This window comes from Danio aesculapii, chromosome 7 (assembly GCF_903798145.1).
Source record: "Danio aesculapii chromosome 7, fDanAes4.1, whole genome shotgun sequence".
Lineage (NCBI taxonomy): Eukaryota > Metazoa > Chordata > Actinopteri > Cypriniformes > Danionidae > Danio > Danio aesculapii.
In genome coordinates, this window is record NC_079441.1 from 57204028 (window position 1) to 57216310 (window position 12283).

Below are 12283 nucleotides of genomic sequence, written 5' to 3' on the forward strand. Positions count from 1 at the left end.
TATGCGTAATGCGTATTAGATATCATACCTTAGTTCACGTGCTTATAACCTAACGCAATCACAATTTAAAGAAGGGGTTAAAGCGAGGTGTTTTGTATATCCAAATCCACTTTCATCTCCATGTGAGTGCTCATTCTTTTCTTCTCATTCTTTCATCCAGAATCGATCTACGTCACCCAATTTCCCAATCCCATGTCTCTCGCTCAGATTATTCTCTTGTAATCCAACACACAAATGAAGTCACATTTGAACCTGAGTTACGCAATTGCTGACACCGGTGAAGTATAGTTGTGTGTTTATTTCGTGGGGAAAAAATCTCTAAAATGACTTCATCGAGGATTGAAAAAAGGTGGGTTTCTGATGTTTGCAATTAAACATAAAAAAAAATTATTTAATTGTTATTGACCTTTGGGTTTTCCCATTGTGATGACAATAATTCACATTATCATTCTTAAAAATGACTCACAAATACATTATAAGTCATAGAAAATGTTCCAGTTATGCTAGTTTTTTTGTCCTTTATGTGTTCTTACCAGTTTACTGCCAGCAATTCACAAACAATGCAAAAAATGATTTGACCAACACACCCAAATAGGCAGGGAGAAACATATTGTTTTAATGAGCAATTATGTTGCCAAATGACCCTTGTTTTAGTCGGAAATACATCAGCCCTATAGGCGATCTTTGATGGAAAGCACTAAGAGGTCACAAAAGGCAGCAGACTAGTGAAAATGTAGACTTTTTCATGCTTTTAAAGTAAAAAAAAATAAGTCCCTGATAAAACATTTATATTTTTGCAAATTCAGTGTTATTATTATTATTATTATTATTATTATTATTATTATTATTATTATTATTGTTGTTATTATTATTATTATTATTATTATTATTATTATTATTATTATTATTATTTAATTAGTTTTTATTAGATTTATTTTCAGAGGTTAGTGCCGTTCTGCTTGAGTCCATTGCAAAAGGCAATCTGTTACTGTGGATTTAGTGGGCCGTTATACAGAAAAAAAGGTTACTGGTTCCTTTTCAAGTTCTGTTCACTCTACATTGCATCAGTATCTGCTAAATTAAGTCTGACCACCTAGTGCATTACCATATCCATTTCCAAAGGTTTGCCAAAATCGAGATGCCAAATGCAAACAACACAGTGGTAATACACACTCACAGTGTGTTGTACTGTATTACTGAATATATAGCAATTGTTAAAATATCCAGAATGCAAAGAGGTCAGAGACTGTGGTGCACGCTGGCATTTTATAAAACGTGAAAATTAAAAAAATAAAAAAATAAAAAGTACGTTTAGACTTGTTTTCAGTTGCTGTGTATGGTAAGAGAACACTTAGACTTGTTTTCAGCTGGTTGTGTATGGTTGTAGGACATTTTAACTCGTTTTCAGCTATCTGTGTATGGTACTAGAAAGTTTACCCACTGTTTCCTTGGTTACTGTAAGAGCTTGTGTGTCGAGTGTGGATGGTTTCGCAAAAATGCAAAAATCAGTGCTCAATTTGCTGCACCTACGACAAACACGCAAGATACACCACCAACACCACACACACTCACCTCTTTTTCCCAGCTCTCTAAGTCTGAGGTGTCCAATCTCGTGCTATCTAGCCATGCAACCACCTGTCCACTTGATCCCATTCTCTCTCATCTCTTGCAAGCCATTTCTCCTGCAGTCATACCAACACTGACTCACATAATTAACACATCTCTTGACTCTGGTTTATTCCCCACTTTATTTAAGCAGGCTAGGGTAACCCCACTGCTTAATAAACCCAACGTGGATCGAACGCTACTTGAAAACTACCGACCGGTATCCCTGTTTCCATTCATGGCCAAGATTTTGGAGAAAGTAGTGTTCAATCAAGTCCTGGACTTTCTTACTCAAAACAACCTCATGGACAACAAGCAATCTGGTTTTAAGAAAGGCCACTCAACTGAGACTGCCCTGATCTCGGTCATGGAGGATCTCAGACTGGCTAAAGCAGAATCTAAATCATCTGTCCTCATCTTGCTGGATTTATCAGCTGCTTTTGACACTGTAAACCACCAGATCCTGCTATCTACGCTTGAGTCACTGGGCGTTGCAGGGACTGTTATTCAATGGTTCAGATCTTACCTCTCTGACAGGTCATTCAGGGTGTCTTGGAGGGGAGAGGTGTCCAACCTACAGCATCTTAACACTGGGGTACCTCAGGGCTCTGTTCTTGGGCCACTTCTCTTCTCCATCTACACGACATCTTTAGGACCAGTCATCCAGAAACATGGATTTTCCTACCACTGCTATGCTGATGATACCCAGCTATACCTCTCTTTTCACCCTGATGATCCCTCAATTCCAGCTCGCATCTCAGCCTGCCTGTCAGACATTTCACACTGGATGAAAGATCATCATCTTCAGCTTAACCTCATGAAAACGGAAATGCTTGAAGTTTCTGCCAACCCGACTCTACACCATAACTTTTGAATCCAGATGGATGGGGCAACCATTACTGCATCCAAAATGGTAAAAAACCTTGGAGTAACGATTGATGACCAACTGAACTTCTCTGACCACATTTCTAGAACTTCAGATTCGCACTCTATAACATCAGAAAGGTCCGACCCTTCCTATCTGAACATGCAGCTCAACTCATTGTTCAAGCTCCATTACTCACCTGTTTGCACTGGCTGCCAGTTGCTGCTTGCATCAAATTCAAAGCTCTGATGTTTGCTTACAAAGCGACCTCTGGCTTTGCTCCTTCTTATCTGCTCTCACTTCTGCAGATTTATGTGCCCTCCAGAAACTTGCATTCTGTGAATGAACATCGCATCGTGGTTCCATCCATAAGAGGGAAGAAATCACTTCCCACTTCCCGAACTCTCGCATTCCATCTGCCCAGTTGGTGGAATGAACTCCCTAACTGCATCAGAACGGCAGAGTCACTCGCTGTCTTCAAGAAACGACTAAAAACTCAACTGTTTAGTCTCCACTTTCCTTACTAATCTGTAACTGCCTCTCTGGCTATAACACTAACTGTACTCTCTCTCTCTCTCTCTCAAAAAAAAAAAAAAACATTACTAATGCTTTGCTTAGAATTTACACACCAGAAACTTGCCTATAGCACTTATTCACTGTTGCTCTTATAGTTGTGTAAATTGCTTCCTTGTCCTCATTTGTAAGTCGCTTTGAATAAAAGTGTCTGCTAAATGACTAAATGTAAATGTAAAACGGGCCACAACATACAGAATATTTTGAATTTATTTATTAGGATTAACCTAATAAAGGGGGTCCCACAGTGTATTACAATCACACAATAAAATATAAATAAAAACAAAACATAAAATAACATAATTGAAACAACAACAACAAAAAAAAAAAACACAAATATTAAATGAGAAAAAAGCCCCACAACATTATCAGATAAGAACCAAAACATAATACAATATATACTGATCAGTGAATTAAATCAGCATAATCAATAACATCATTAAGAATAACACGTACAATCCAAAGTAAAATATGATAAAGCTTGCTTAAATATCTTATGTTATAGATCAAATATAAGTAGGAAAAATAGTCCAGTCCATTGTACCTTTAAACATGAATGCTCTTTTACCAATAGATTTCTTTGATGAGATATATATATATATATTTTTTTTTACTGAAAAAAAAAGTCTAAACAGAATGGCTTATGTCAGAATGCAACGATTTGTGTTAAGAGGTTAAGATCTAATTTTGATGCAATCTGATATGCAACAACACATTAATCAAAGATCTGATGTACTGTATACAGTACATTGGGAGACACGTTTCTTGCGAACACTGTATAAAAACAATGTCTTGTTTGATTTAAAGTAATTAGTATAAAGTAATTTCTAAATTCATTTTTATTTAGAATATGATTAATATATGATTTAAAGGAGAGTTCAGAATCAAGCCATACTCCCAGGTAATTAATAGTATGAACTTTATTCAAATAAGTGCTCCCTTTACATGACTTAGCTTACATAAGTTTTTTGTCTAGAATATATAAAACGTATAACATGAAATTTTTACAATATGACCACCAGAGGCACCAGAAACATTTATATTGTACTGTTCTGTGAGTTCAACATTCTTTTTTACATAAAAACAAACTTAAAATGAGAGTGATCTAAGTAATAGACAATTTTTTTGTGGCTAACTGCTTGCATAGTTTGCATATATTTGTTTAGAAAGTTTAAAAACTGTGCCCAACAAAGCAAACTGAATGCACGTTTGTGTTTATATATGGACTGCATGCTTTAGGTTTAAAACACTTAAGTTCTGAGTACAAATAATCTGTAATAACAGAAAGATTAAGTTTAAATTTGTGTGGTGCAAAATTACTGTCATGTCCAATATAATAAATTATATTCAAATAAAATATTTTATAATCAAAGTATTGCCTTACTTTCTTTTTGAAAATTCAGGGTTAAATTTTTTGGTTTGTAAAAAAATCATGGTACAATGAAGTGAACTTCTTAATAGCTAAAAACTTTTTGATCTCCAACAATAGCACTGTCTCTAAGGGCTGGGACACACCAAGCTGATGCCAATCAACTAGCACTAATGTTAGGTCATGTCTGGACCAAAAAGCTGTGCGTGGACACACCGAGCATACGAAAGCCAACTATATCCACCCTGCGGGGGGCAGTGTCTGTGTTCTTGTTCCGCAAAGGGAAACCGAGCTTCTGATGCTTACAGATAAAGCATAAACAAAGCAGCATTTAGAACCACTATCACAGTAATTGTCACTCGCCATGGAGGAATTTGCTTGTGCAAATATGCCTAATAATCTAATAATTCATATTGTTTGCAAATATTTGAGAAATGTAGCAAAATGACAGCCGACAACTATTCTACAAGCTGAATCAGACAACAAGCTTCGACGTTAACGTGAGGAGAGGCGGAACAAACCAAACCAACCAGCTATACTAACAGAGCTCAGTGGCAGGCTGTCGGCTTGGTGTGTTCCAGCCCTAAAAGGAAGCCCTAAAAGGTTTGTCACCCCTTGGTGTACCCGAAACATTTCCATTGTGCAGCACGTTTGTATTTACATGTGATACCTTATGTGCCACCATGTTTTCAAAAAAATTATAAAGTTGATTTCTCAGTGATTTTTCTATTTACAGCTTGCAGCCTAAGATCCCACCGTAGATTTTAGACTAAAGAGAATGTTTTGTAATAAAATAACAAGTCTTACATTTCTTTTTTTGTGTTAACATTTCTTTTAGGGTAGTACTTGATGTAGTTGGTTAATTAATTTAAAATGCAACAAAGCATTAAACTGTTAGCTTCAATCAGTTGATATTTAATATCCTAACTGCCATGATACGTACAACAGCCAATTTAATAAATCTTTTTGCATGTGTTTAGGTTTTTAGAATCTCACATTGGACAATTCGCTTTAAAAGTTTTATAAATCTGCAAAAAAGAACAATATCATTTGCACAAAACTGATTTTTTTTTTTGCGAGCTTGACTTACTAGTTAATTTTTGAACTAGTTAACTTTTGAACGAAGGATAAAAGTTTTTCCGAGCAAGCTTTTTCTGGCCCACATTTTTTATTAATATGGAGCATAAGTGTGCCAGGAAATATGTCTTATTTGACCTGAGGGACTGGTGGAGTGAGGGAAGACGTAATTAAAATGCATGGGTTGTGGAAATTGAGATTGACTAAAAGAGGCTAACGTTATCAAATAACTTGTCAAGACCAGTGCTGTCATTAGTCAAACAAAAGGTTTGTATTCATTAAATAGGTGACCAACAGGTTGTGTGTTGATAATCATGACCGTTTTGTTTGTAATAGAAACAGGAAACACTCATGGTATATGGTTGTAATAAAATCATATTATGATCAGTTTTACTTGTCGAGTGCTGCTATCATAACTTTAAAAGCCTTTAAAAGGTGTATCCAATAAAGTTAAATTAATTAACTTACCAAGTTAAAGTCATGAACAGAACTGACATTAATTTATAAGTCGTAAATGTAAAACTATTTTACCGCGAATGGTCGGGACAGGCAGCAATACAACCTAAACAGTAAAACAAAGCATAGGTCCAAACACAACAAGGAAAATGCTTGGTTATGCTTACTTACAGTTTACACAAAACAAAGCAAAGAATGTCTGTGAATGAGGCATCTTTGTAGTCCTAATACTTAGTCCATCATGAGCTTCCAGCTGTGTGTGTTTTCATAGGGAATCAGGAACTGGTGTGTGAGTGCAAAGACTTTGGGGAGTTTAATTTCATATAGTGGCAGATGTGTAGTTCTCTAGCAATCTGCAAAGACTAGATTGCTGGTGATTGTGACACATCTCCCCCTCTATGAGCAGATTTCAGATCAGGGGGAGGGACGGACGGCCAGGTCCATGCAGCAGAGGTGGGCCTGCGACTTGGAGCTGTGGAGAATATGGAGCGTGGAGCTAAAGTAGGTCTGGGGGCTCTGGATCAGCAGGCTCTGGTGGGTCAGACAACCACAGTAGGTCTGATGGCTCTGGGTCAGGAAGCACTGGAAGTTTAAACAACCACAATGGGTCAGGAAGCTCTAGGCCAGGAGGCACTGATGGTTCAGACAACCCCTGTGGGTCAGGAGGCTCCAGTTCAGGAGGCACTGGCAGTTCAGACAAAGTGAGTAAGGAGGCTTAGGGTCTGGAGACACTGGCACTTCAGACAACCCCAGTGGGTCAGGAGGCTTAGGAACAGGAGGCACTGACTGAGTAGTCACATGGCTCTGGTGGCACCGGGAAGTCACATAGCTCTGGCAGCCATTCCTGGCACTCAGGTGGTGGTTCTGGCCATTCGTGGGACTCTGGCGCCCGCAATTCTAGGTATTTGAGAGGATCTGGCACCCACCATTCAAGGAATTTGAGAGGAACTGACGCAGTCCATTTGGGGAATTAAGGAGGATCTTGCACCTGGCATTAGGGAAATTCAGGAAGATCTGGCACCCGCCATTCGTGGAACTCTGAAGGATCTGGCTGTTTGAGGAAATCAGAGGGATCTGGCGCCTGCCATTCGGGAGATTCAGAGGGACCTGGCGCCATTTCGTGAGCTGGTAGACTGGAGGATGCCATTTTGTGGACTGGTGAACTAATAGTGGCCATCTTGTGAGCAGCAATCCCCGTTGCCATCAGGTCATGCACAACCCACATAAAGATAACAATTCCAAAGGGGGATTAAAACAGATAAAGAGATCATTAGAGGATTAGCTGACTGTCTGCTTAATATTTGCTAACACTTTTAAGATGGTTCCCCAACAGACATGCTACTTGACAAATAGTTCCTTAAAAGGATAGTTCACTCAATGTTTTATCCTGTCATCATTTACTCACCCTTTGCTTGTTCAAAACCAATTTGAGTTTTTTTTTTCTTCTGTTAAACACCAAATAAGATATTTGGAAGATTATTGGAAACTGGTAGCCATTAACTTCCATAGTATTGTTTTTCTGTTATGGAAGTAAATGGCTACAGGTTCCCAGCGTTCTTCAAAATATCTTCTTAAACTAAAAGTGTGGGACCACCTGAGGCAAGTGAGTAGATTTTCATTCTTGGGTGAACTATCCCCTTAAAGGTGCCATATAATGAAAATCTTGATATATCTAGTTGAATAATAGGAATTATAATAATAAAAGCACATGATAATGAATGGCATTTTTGAGCCTTAAACACCATTGTTTCCTCATTCTCAAGTAAATATTGTGAGTGTAAACAATCCACATGAGATTTATATGCACGCTTAATATGCAGGCTTCCAGCTGTGTTTGATTGGACACAATGTTTCCTAGTGAGACTCTGAAGGATCTGGCGCCCACCGTTGAGTAAGAACCGTCTTTCGCATGAGACGTTAAACCGAGCTCCTGACTCTCTGTGGTCATTAAAAATACCATGGCACTTCTCGTAAAGAGTAGGGGTGTAACCCCAGTGTCCTGGCCAAATTCCCTCCATCAGCCCCCACGATGGCCTCCTAATCATCCCCATCCACTTAATTGGCTGTTTCACTGTCTATCCAATCCACTAATAGCTGGTGTGAAGTGAGCGCACTGGCTCTGTTGTCCTGTGGCTGCCGTCACCTCATCCAAGTGGATGCTGCACACTGGTGGTGGTGTGGAGAGACCCCCCTCATGATTGTAAAGTGCTTTGGGTATATGGCCAAATAAATACACACTACTTTCTTACTTACTCGATTACAACAATAATGTATATCATATACGTTAAAAAATGTTTGTCCTTTTGTCAAGTATAATTGAAATTTAGCCTATATTTATTTACAGTACAACACAGGAGCAAGCTTGCTTACTCTTGTGGTGTAAAATGTAGCTCAAATAAATTTCTTCCAGCTAAATTAGACCTCTCTATCACTTCAGTTGAAAAGATTGTCACTTAACAAAGAATCTTCTCAATTTGTTAAATATTTTTTGACAACTGAGGTATATATATATATATCACGCAGCGCATGTGTGTGTGTCTGTGATTGTCAGGCTCTGACATGAGCTGCTGAAGCAACAGAGCAAAGCTCATTAATCGTAACCTTGCCAAATATGGTCAAAACCAACCATAATATATTTGGGTTAAAAAGAACCTATACGTATGTTTCTAGCTCATTATTGTACTTAACTAAGCCATATACCTATTATTTAGATCTCGGAGAACAATTAAGCATACTGCATCAAAGCATTCTATACCTTTAAAGTAAAACATGTCTACTGTTCATTAAAATAAAGCATTACTCTTTTTTTTAAAGTTTAGTTTCACTTCCTTTAATTTCTTCAGTTCAGTGTTTTTAAATAAGCAAATCTTTTGTGTATGCAATGATAAAATTGATGGATTATCTTTTTAGATCCTTGATATTTGCATAATGTGGAAGGCTAAGGGGAGGAAGTGATAAATGAAGTAGGGCAAATATAAAAATATGGAGTGATGAGGGAAGGGGGGAGAGAGTCTCTCACATTTCATCTGTTAAAAAAAGTGATAAGCAGCATTTGCATGAAGATGGAGAGAACATGACAGAATGAGAATGAAAGGTGTGAGGAAGAAAATGTAAGGATGTGAGAAGAGATAGAAAGAAGGGAATGAAGGAGAAAACATGGCTGGGAAGCTTTTTTAGGTCAGATTTATCCCACAGGCTCTTGATGTTAGGTACCACTTTCAGACACTCTGGTTAGGAAAATCTTTTGAATTGGAGACCTACATCTCTCTGACAACTCTTAAACAGCAACATTTAGACTGCTGAGACTGTAGAGGTCCATACAGTTCCCCAATGCATTTGGATACTTAAAAATACATAAACTTAAAATAAATCAAGCAAGTGGCTTCTAGACTTAGAGAATTTCTTGCAGTATTAAGTCAGCTTCCCTCAAGTGCCACCAGGTATCCTGTTAAATGAACCACTGATACAGAAATTACCAGACGTATTTGTTGGTTTGTGGTATACATTAAACTTAATTTTACACAAGATTTTATCTGCTTTATTCAATTAAATTAAATTCAATTAATCTTTATTTCTATAGCACTTTTACAATGTAGATTGTGTCAAAACAGTTTAACAGAAGATTATAGTAAATTAAAACTGTGTCAGTCCAATTTTCAGAGTTCAGTTTAGTTCAGTTCAGTGTGGTTTCATTTTCACTGCTAAATGTCCAAACACTGAAGAACAAATACATCGATGTGCAGCTTCACCAGTCCCAAACCAAGCAAGACAGTGGCAACAGTGGCGAGGAATAAACTTCACCAATTGACAAAAGTGAAGGAAAAAACCCTGAGAGAAACCAGGCTCAGTTGGGCACAACCATTTCTCCTCTGGCCAAACTTCTTGTGCAGAGCTGCAGTCTAGGCCCCAGAGGCTGGAGAAAGCTGGACATCCATTGTAGAGAAGCTGCATGTGGGAGAGGTTACTGGCTGGTGTACAGGCTGGCCCTTCAGGATCAATGCGAAGACTCGTCTGTCACTAGGGTGTTATAGGAATCAGTCTCATGCTCTCCACTCCTCCATGACCACCACAGCAGCTGCTCACACCTGGTTTGGTCCAGGATTATAGAAACCTCGAGAATAATGAAAATAGACTAACATAAGCGCAGATGCCGTTCAAATTAAAATGTCTTTTGGGAAGTGTTCCCGGCTCCAGTTGCCCTAAATAATGCAGACTAACAATCCTTAAGAGGATTTCAAAAGCATTTGTGTTTTATATGTATGATAATGCAAAGAATGTCTTTAATCTGGTTATAAACTGACAGAGTGTGTGAGAACTGTGCTGGGAAGGCTGTTCCAGAGTTTAGGTGCCAGATATGAGAAAGATTTACCGCCTACAGTTGATTTTGATATTCTGGGATTAATCAATTGTCCAGAATTAATTGTGCATAGTGGAAGTGAGGGGCTATAATACACCAGGAGCTCCCTCAAATACTGGGGAGCTAAACCGTTCAGGGCTTTGTAGGTAGTCAATAAAATGTTAAAATTTATATGATATTTAATAGGAAAAAGCACTCTAGCAGCTGCATTTTGAACTAGCTGAAGTTTGTTAATTAGGCCAACAGGGCAACCGCCTATTAACACATTACAATAGTCTAATACAGTTTTTCCCAACCCTGTTCCTGGAGGCACACCAGCAGTACATATTTTGGATGTCTCCATTATCTGACCCATTCATTTCAGGTTTTGGAGTCTCTTCTGATGTCATGATAAGTTGATTCAGGTGTGTTTGATTAGGGAGAGGTTGAAAATGTGGACTGTTGGTGTGCCTTCACGAACAGGGTTGGGAAACACTGGTCTAATCAAGAGGTCATAAAAGCATGAATAAGCTTTTCCACATCAGACATTGATAGTGTATGTCGAAGTTTGGCAACATTTTTATGTTAAAAAAATGCAGTTTTACAGATGCTTGAAATCTGGCCTTCAAACAACAGGTTGCCATCAAAAATCACCCCCAGATTTTTGACTGAAGATGAGGACTGAACTAAGAATACATCAAAGGTTAGACAGGGTTGTAGGTTTTTAGTGTGAGGTTTTTGGGTTCAATAAGCAAGACATCAGTTTTATCTGAATTTAGTAATAAGAAGTTATTAGTCATCTAATTTTTAATATCAGCTATACAATCTGTTAATTTCCTAAATTCATACAAGTTATCAGGTTGAGAGGAAATCTACAGTTGTGTATCATCAGCATAACAGTGAAAGCTAACCTCATGCTTTTTAATGAGATCGCCTAGCGGTAGCATAAATAGTGGGAAAAGTAAGGGACCAAGAACTGAGCCTTGTGGTACCCCGCAGTGTACTTTTGATCTGTATGATGCCTGTTCAATAACTGATACAAATCGATACCGTTCAGATAGATAAGACCTGAACCAGGCCAATTCAGTTCCTGTAATACCAACATAATTTTCAAGCCCATAAAGGAGAATATTATGATCGATTGTATCAAATGCAGCACTTTATGCTTTTTTTGGATCTGATAACGATAATTTCTCTGATTAGATTCTCTTGAAAACAGTCAAATTCTTAATCAGAAAAATCAACGATGTAGACAACAGTGTTAGTTCCTATTTTATTTATTATAAATGACACTTTTTGATAGAATTCACCTATAATGTTATTTTGGGTTTGATTATTTTCTGAGGCACCTCTTATCATTGAGCATTTCAAATACTTGTGTTTCCTGTGCCAAGTTACTCATATTTTACAGAATATTACCCCATAGACCTTTTTGCCTCCCTCATACACCCCCACACTCTCCTCATAACTTACATTTCCCATAAACTCCATTATTTATTTATTATTTAATATTTGCACAATTAAAATTCCACATATTCATTGCACTATGTTGCACTAATTCGTCTTAAATTTTACATCCCACTGTACTTATACATCTGGAATTATGTTCATATCTATCTGCATACTTCTGATTATTAACAGCAACCTGTACATATATTCATCTATTGTAAATCTCTGTTCATAGTTAAGACAACCTGTATATAATGTCCATAGTACATCCATCTGTAAATATCACACTAGTTTTTCCTATAATTGCACTTTATAACTTATACCTATATCATGCACTTGCTGCCATTGCACTCCTGGTTAGACCTAAACTGCATTTTGTTGCCTTGTACTTGTACATGTGTAATGGCACTAAAGTTGAATCTAATCTAATCTAATCTAATCTAATCTAATCTAATCTAATCTAATCTAATCTAATCTAATCTAATCCAATCTAATCTGATCTAAATAACATAAATAAATGGTTTCTAAATCTGATGTAGCATGTGAGAATAAA

At 37.5% G+C, this 12283-nt stretch overlaps 1 protein-coding gene across 2 annotated transcripts in view; it reads left to right on the forward strand.

The window, feature by feature from the left end:
• Positions 1-12283, forward strand: part of slc8a4b (solute carrier family 8 member 4b) — a 130221-nt gene that overhangs the window by 2981 nt on the left and 114957 nt on the right. The gene's annotated exons all lie outside the window — the stretch shown is intronic.